The sequence below is a fragment of the Castanea sativa genome, chromosome 11 (assembly GCF_040712315.1).
Source record: "Castanea sativa cultivar Marrone di Chiusa Pesio chromosome 11, ASM4071231v1".
Classification (NCBI taxonomy): domain Eukaryota; kingdom Viridiplantae; phylum Streptophyta; class Magnoliopsida; order Fagales; family Fagaceae; genus Castanea; species Castanea sativa.
The window spans coordinates 47,120,410-47,128,814 of NC_134023.1; positions in this window are offsets into that span (position 1 = coordinate 47,120,410).

Here is an 8,405-nt window from a genome sequence, read left to right on the forward strand (position 1 = left end):
ATGCAAGTTTCATTCTAGTCCATTGGCAGGTCCTCGAGGCCAGGGCCATAAAAGATGTACAATTTCCTTTATAGTTGATGCCAGATTCTAATGAAAAAATAATAATAAAATAAAAAATTTTGGGTACACCAATCACAAAAGTGACAATTAACTATGATATGAATTTGGGTATAGAGTTGGACACATTTGTCTAATTGTCTTCGTCGTTAGTGTTCTTATTTTTACAGGTTCAACTTTCTCATCATTTAGGGAGTGTTTGGGAGAGTAGATTAAGTTATGTTGTTTGAGTGTTTTTAATGTACGTGTGGGTGAAAAAGTGTGTTGAAATATGTGTAAGGTTATTGAAAATGTGTGTAAGTGTGTTTTAACTTGTTCACCAAACAGACCCTTAGTATTTCAGAGGCCTGAAAAAGCTGGTGAACTTAAAAACATCAATAAGCCCGAGCCCAACAAATTTGGGTCTTTACTTAACTCTTTGCTCTTTACTCTTTACGCCTAGAATTGAATTTCTCTCTTCCGCCGGAAGAATTGTCCTAAACAAGCAAACCTCATCAACAACAACAATGATTATGATCATGTATTTCTAATGATGGTGAACTTCTACTTGGCAAGAAAGTCATGGAAGAATCCAATGATGGTGAAATAAAAATAGAAATATATTATTGCAACGAGTCTTTCAAATGACATTGCAATTGTTTCAATTGTTATTAGTACATTTATGGAAAGCCTTGTGTCAATTCTGTATAAGAAGTGATATCATTGGTGATAATAATTGTATTTTGTTATGTAAATGTGATTGAAATGAGAGCATGATCGTGTTGTTTCCTTTGGTATCATTTTTTTTTCTTTGGTCGTAGGCATAGATGAAGTACTACTATGATGTAGGTGAATTTAATTCATGATGTGTATCAACTGTTGATGCTTTTGGCAATTTCATGAAAGAACACATATAACATTTTAATTATGACTTTTTGTAAGCCCCTCTTTGATGGTGTTGCAAACTATTAGATTAGAGATATTACTTTAATCCAAAAAAATAAAAAATAAAAATGGAGCAAATAAGATGGAAGAAAAGAGATATCATATAGTGACTGAAAAGGATTTAAAGCTTTGTGATCACGGATTGTCAGCACATTCACTATTTTGGAGTCGCAATTATTTCCCCTCATGCTTTGGTGGCTATATCACATGTTCATTGCCGATGCTAATGAGGATGAATCAGTGTGTTTAGCTGCTAATACATTGTGTTTCTATTAATATTGGTGTTGTCATTTTGTGAAAATATTTAACAGATTATTTAGTGTAAATATGAAAAGTTCTTTTTGAACCTCAAAGTTTATGGTAATGTGGATAATGTTTCTAAACTTTTGTTTTATATGAAAAAGATTTGAAGACACATTGTTGTGACTTGTGAGGTTATCACATGGCTTGACCCCTTTTATTTTTTGGCATTGATGTGATTTGACTCACTTTGATTCATAAGATAAATTTGTTTATTGATTGCATCCCTATAATAACATTTCAGTTATTTGTTAATATATACAAAAATAGTAAATCTGAACTAAAGTTATCTTTTGATTGGACCTCAACAAATCTTTTTTCTTTTTCTTTTTTGTTCAAACTCGCTAGAGTTGATTTCCATTTTGAAAGTTGACAGACATTTCAATTCTCAAATTGCCATTGTAAATAAAAGTTTTTCATTGATATCAAATTCTTATGCAGGTTTCTCTAAAATCATGAATTTTTTTAATGACATCTATTGTCGCTTGTGTAAAAGATGGGAGGAGCAATGAACCTTCTACTTGGTTAATTGTCCAAATCTCTAGTTGTTTCTAGGAATGGCCTTTATTTATTTCTCCTTAATTGACACTCCAATCATTTATTATTCCTCGAATTCAATCATTCCATCAGGAATAAATAGGGAGTACCCAAAATTTTCATCAAAACAGATATAAGTCGGCATCAACACTTAAAATTACTAAATTATCTGAGGTTGAGCTGCCTCCTTTACAAACTTAATTTGGATCCTCAGTTTTGGTGTCAACACTAAAATTACTGGGGCTAGATTCTGCTGTTAAAGTTTGCAGCTGACTTTTGACTTTTGTCATACCAGTCTCTTGGATCCCAGCTTTAGATGTATCTCCAGATCCTTTAGTCTCTTGGCCATGTTTATACATAGTTTGAAGAACTGATCTTGATGCTGCTGATTAAGCATTAAAGTCCGCTGGGTAGACTGCTTGAATTCCCATTTGTCCATGCTCTAATGGAGTGTTCAAGTTAGATAGGTAAAGAGCTTGAAGTCCGGCTTCTCCGTACAACGAACTATGGCCATGAAACTGCTTTAGATTTTCCAAGTACTTTTTACCAATCACATGACTATTAAAAACAATCTGTGCAACACACTTGACGTTTAAAGAACCGCCTGTTATGCAAATCCTCTGAGATTCAACTGCTAAAACATCATTATGTTGCTCTGTTTCATTTCTATTGTCATGAGTAACAGTTTCACAATCTAGATTTTTTAGAGGGGTTTGTTTTTCAAATTCCTCAACCTTTTCAGGCCAAGAAACTCCTTGTTTCATTTCAGAATTGGGCATTTACACTCTCTATTGTGTGGTTCTGACTTTGCTGAGTCTCTCCAACTTGCCGTTTCTTTACAAATTCTTTTTATGTCTCTTTTCATTTCAGAATTGGGCATTTACACCTTTTATCTTTTTTTCTTTTTTTTTTTAAAGCTAAAGGAGAGAACATAGAAGCTACAATGATAATGATGTTCGCACATGACTCTCTCTTTGAGGAAAATGCAGAACGTGTGGGACACCCTCGGTGGAAAGTTGCATTGAGGAAACTTCGTGGAAGAGGGATCCCTACTTTTATTGACTATAGTATTGAGGTAAGTCTTCTGTGTCATGAGTCAACTGACACTTTATCGACTGCAATGCTGATAAAAATGTCTCCCACTGTAGCCACTATATTATTATTATTATTGTTCATCAAATATATATATATATAGTTATAAAATTAATCTAAAAGCATTAAAGATAGGTAATATAATAATTTATTTTTTAAAAATATATAACCATATCAATTTTATTTGAATATAAACTCAAAGGCTAAAATATTATCTTTGTTTTTATATTTTTATAACAGTCAATTTAGTCATTGCTACTTTTAACTTATGGTCAATTTGGTCTTTTGTCTTAACCATTAACTACGAGTAGAAAATGCTTACGTGGCAAATAATGTGGCACACTTAAATCCTACCTTGTCATTTAAATAATAATTTATACTAAAAATGCCACATCATCATTTTAATAATTAAAAAAAATTCAAATAACAAAAACTACTGTTAAAATCTTAATCTTTCCTACTAATAAAAAGGATCAACACATTCACTTCTTTTTTCTTTTAATTTTTTTTTCCAGAACACATTCGTAAGGCATTGCTACGGTGTCACCAATAACTGAGAATGAGATTTCGCTTTTATCACCAGTGATTCATACAATAGCTTGTGGGTTTTGAGTGTTGACCCTTGCCAAGATTACAATGGTGTGTTCTATAACTCGGCTGGATTTATAGAAAGGATTCCTCTGTACTCAAGACCCATCAAATCCCTAGCACTAATAGAGCTTCACTTGCTGTTTAGCCCTCCCATTTTCACCTTTTGCTCTAGTCACTGTACACAAACGAATCCGAAGAAGAAAATCAAAATGACATAGAATCACATCTAGAAGAAGAAAAAAAAGAAGAACACTCCAACCTGAAGAAGACTGCGATAGTATGGTGAACCTAATTGCAGGGTGTACTGTTTAGTTACCAAGAAAATGCAAGAAAGTTAAAAAGGAAAATTGAGAGAAAAAAAAAAAAAACGTTTGGTTGTCATGAAATTGTAAGAAAATTAATAATAAAAAAATTTAAGATTAAATTTGGTATAAAAAATTATTTGTAAACGTTGATGTGGCTTGATTTTGCCATCTAAGTGCTTATGTGGTCTTTAAAATTTAGACAGCTTAATCATACCGATAATGCATACCATTTGCCACCTAAGTATTTTTCGTTAGTAAGTTAACGGTAGAAACCAGATTGAAGGCAAATTAAAAATAATGTGAACTAAATTTATTGCTACTAAATGTAGAGACCAAATTGATTGTAACCCAAAATGGAAGGATGAAAATGGTATTTTGGCCAAACTCAAATCTCCACTTTCAAAATAACTAAATATTAATCCAAAATAAAATCATCATAAATTATAAGAGAGAAAGATGAGACTTGTGATGGAGAAATAAAAAAATACCACACTAAAATGTATCAGGACTATATAGAATTTTTTTATTTAAACATAAAATTTCATCAACTTAAGGGTTAAGAAACAATAAAAAAATTCAACAAAAAAAAGAAAAACAAAAATTGTGTGAGAGAGAGAGTATTCACCTTTTTTTGGAAAGCTAAAGAAAAGAACAGAGAAGCTACGATGATAAAGATATATCTTACAAAATACTGTTGTTCCCACCTCTCATGTAAACATTATTTTTTTTAATTATCAAGTGTTCCATGTGAACTCCCTAAAACAAAAAAATAAAAAATAAAAAGTGGTCCTAGGTAAACCTTCATTACATAAAAACATTGACTACATAAAATATTGTGACCTGTTACCCTCATGACTTTGCCTTTAAATGGTCAAAAAAGATTATAAAGAAAAAATAGTAATAATAATATATAGAGAATTGATAAAAAGTAGCCAATAGAATATGTTAATTATTCAATCATAATACTGTGCAACGGTGAAATTATTATAATTTTCTTTTTTATGCAAGTAATTTTATGTAAGCATTATATAGTAAAAACCTCATAAAATCGTAACAAAAAATATAATTTTTTTTTGTTGGTAGAAATAACAAAATCTTATGAGTTTTGAAAATGTATTCATATTCATGAGAAGAAAAAAATAATCATCAAATTATACCCTGACCATGAAGAAAAGAGAAAGTAGTAAAACTTTCCAAATGTAAAGATTGAAGGACAATCAAAATTCTCAAGTGACCGGCAAAAAGAAAATCACATTTGAATTTAGTCCTCATTTGGTTTCATTTGTCAAAAAGCAAATGATTAAAGGCCTACCTTTAAAAAAAAAAAATTGAAGCATTGATGATTTTGATAGAAAAGAAAACAAAGCGTGCAAAGAAACAGTTCAGAAGAAACGTTGCACTTTTATTCCTCTCTTATTATAGGCCTCTCTCTCTCTCTCTTCGTCCTAAGTTTTCCTACGAAACAAACAAAAAAAAAAAAAAAAAAAAAAAATTCACACTCACAAGAGTTCCACTGCAAAACCACCATTTTATAAAGAAAAATGTTGTGACCTGTCACCCTCGCGCTCTGAGTCAACAAATAATTTCCACAAAGCTGAGATTCCATTCCATTATTTCCTTACAAACGTGAAAACAACTTTAATTTGCGGCATATTTATCTCCATCTTTGTTGCTTTCTCACTCTGCATGAGTCAACAAATAATTTCCACAAAGCTGAGATTCCATTCTATTATTTCCTTACAAACGTGAAAACAACTTTAATTTGCATACATTTTTATCTCCATCTTTGTTGCTTTCTCACTTGAACATCAATAATTTGCATGCATAGTCATCTCTCTCTTTGTTGCTTTCTCACTTCAACATCAATGAAAAATAGAACTTGTCGTCCCAACCTCACTTTATTGAAAAAGTACCGTGTAAGAAAAATTGATCGATTTCTTCATTGCTTTCATACTTTCTCTTTAACACATATCTTTTGCTATAAATAATAGAAGGTGTAATTTTTTTTTTCTTTATTAAAAGAATACTTAGAATATTTACTAAATACTAGCTGTTGCATCCGGAACTATGCCCAACTTTCAAGGACTTTGTACTTGAAGAGATACCACTTACACCAATATATTACATTAATAAGTATCAATTAAATTGCAAGATTTTTATAGACTTTATTAAAGAAAAATACTATGTATATAATATTTTTATTACAATTTTTTGTTGGTTTGTTGTTACTGATTTTAATTTAAACTTCTACTAAAATTACTTTTTTTTGTACTACCCATAACAGCTAGTAACAGCTTACTTATTAGAATTTATTGTAAAAGTGTTGTGAAAATACTGTGAACATAAATTTCTATTTATTATTTGAAAAGTTAGTGGAGGGTAAAAGGACTTACCTAGGTATTCAACGGTAAGAGGCTCAGATAATAATGGACAAATTTGACGTGAGTGCTATGCAAGATATTCCATTCACATCCATATTCAATTGAAGCTATGAGCCAACAAATAACTTCCACGAAGTTGAGGTTTCGTTCTATTATTTCTATACAAACTTGAAAATGACTTTTACATATAAAATTGTCCCTATCTTTGTCTCTTTCCCACTTGAACATCAATGAAAAATACAACTTGTCATCCCAACCTACAACACGTTCAATTATATGGCTAGTATCGTGTAAGAAAAATTGATCGAATTCTTCATTGCTTTCTTACCTTATCTTTATTGCATGTAGAGTCATATCGTGTAAGAAAAATTAATCAATTTCTTATTAAATTTAATGCACCGAGTGATCATTATTATTATTTTTAATTATAATTACTATTAAATGAATCAATAAGAAAGAGAGCTTGATGCGCCCAGTCATTACTTTTTTTTAATCCTAAAAGCTATCGGCTTTACAAAATTAGCCCGTCCGACTTATAAAAGTAGCTCATGACAAATAAAATTATTTCATGTAATTCTTTATGTTTTTTCAAATTAAGGATGAAATTTGTGACACTTTATGGATTGCACCATTGCTTTTCTTCTTTTAATAGACTTGTATTGCAATGTATTAAAAAAAAGAAATTTGAATTTTATGATTGTTTTTGTCATACATTGGTCTCCTATTTACATTAGCTCATGAAAATTTTTTTTATCTATTTTAACATAAAAACCTTTTTTTATTTTACATATTTACTTTTCAAAACACATCGTATCAAATTATCTACTTTACACTATATTTCTATAAAATATTAAATTTTCTTGATTTTTTTAGTTGATTCTCTTTCTTTAGAAATAACAATCACCATCCACTTTCTTCTTTCATTCTTGACATACTTAAAAAAAAGAATAAAAACTAAACATAATATGAATAATACTAGTGTAAATTTACATAAATATCGTAGCAACAAAGTATTTTTTTACACAATTTTTCATAATTTGAAGTGAATGAATTTTGTACTTGGTTGACTAAAATGTGATACTTTTTCTATTATACAAGGATTGATACAAGTGTTTTGAAATTCTAAATCTTGGTTCCATTCCTACATAAGAGTGACATATGTCATCTTACTATTGTTAGTTCAATGAAATTTGTATCCAAATTTTGTTGTATGACTAAAAATATGTGTGGATGATTTTATTAATCACCACGTGGTGAGTTAAAAGAATTTTCCCTCAAACTAATTGAAGGTAAACTTCTTCTTTACTTTTTTCTTCACAATTTAATAAAGAGTAATGCTAAGGGTACAAACAATTTTACAATATTTTTATAGACTACTGATGTGAGATATTGATAAATTCTTACGGGTTCTCATATAGACCTATCACTAATATTACACTAGTAATTTGTAAAGAAGTTTATAAAATAGTTTGTGGCGTTAGTATTTTTTTCTTAATAAAATATTTATAATTATCACAATAATTTGATAATAAAAACTATGTGTCAAGCTAAGGGTCGTCAATGGGCTGGGTCGGGCTGGCCCGGCCCATTTTTACTTGGCCTATGGGCTGGGTATAATGGGCTATTAACTAGTTAACGGGCCGGGTCGGGATGGGCTGAAAGAGAAAACCTCAGCCCATGACCCTGCCCATGGACAATGCCCATTTTGTATTTAGCAAGCTGGGCTATCGAGTTGGGCTTAATGGGTTACCTATGGGCTTGTGTTAACATATTATTTTATTACTTTTATATGGAAAGAATCAATTTTTTATAAGGGAATAATCAATCTATTTTTTTAAAGGAAAGAATTAAAGAATTTAATACTTAATTACAAATTTTTTTACGGTCAAATCTATTTAATTTTTTGTTTTGTTGATGGAAACCTATTTAGTTTTTTTTATTAAGGCTTTAAATAGTATTTTTATTTTTATCTTTAATAAAAACAAATGTCAAATGGTTAATTCAAATTTGCTAAACTACTAGAAAAATATATATTTAGTAAACTAAGTTTAGCACAATTACTTTGAGTACCTTAGTGGTTGAGGGAGTTTTCTTAAGAATTTCCTCTATAATATCTCAAGATCAATTCCTTCATACACTTCCTATATATTTTTGTTATGAATTATAAGTTATTGGGTTGGGCCAACGGGCTGGGCTACTGAGCTAGCCCACTAGCTAC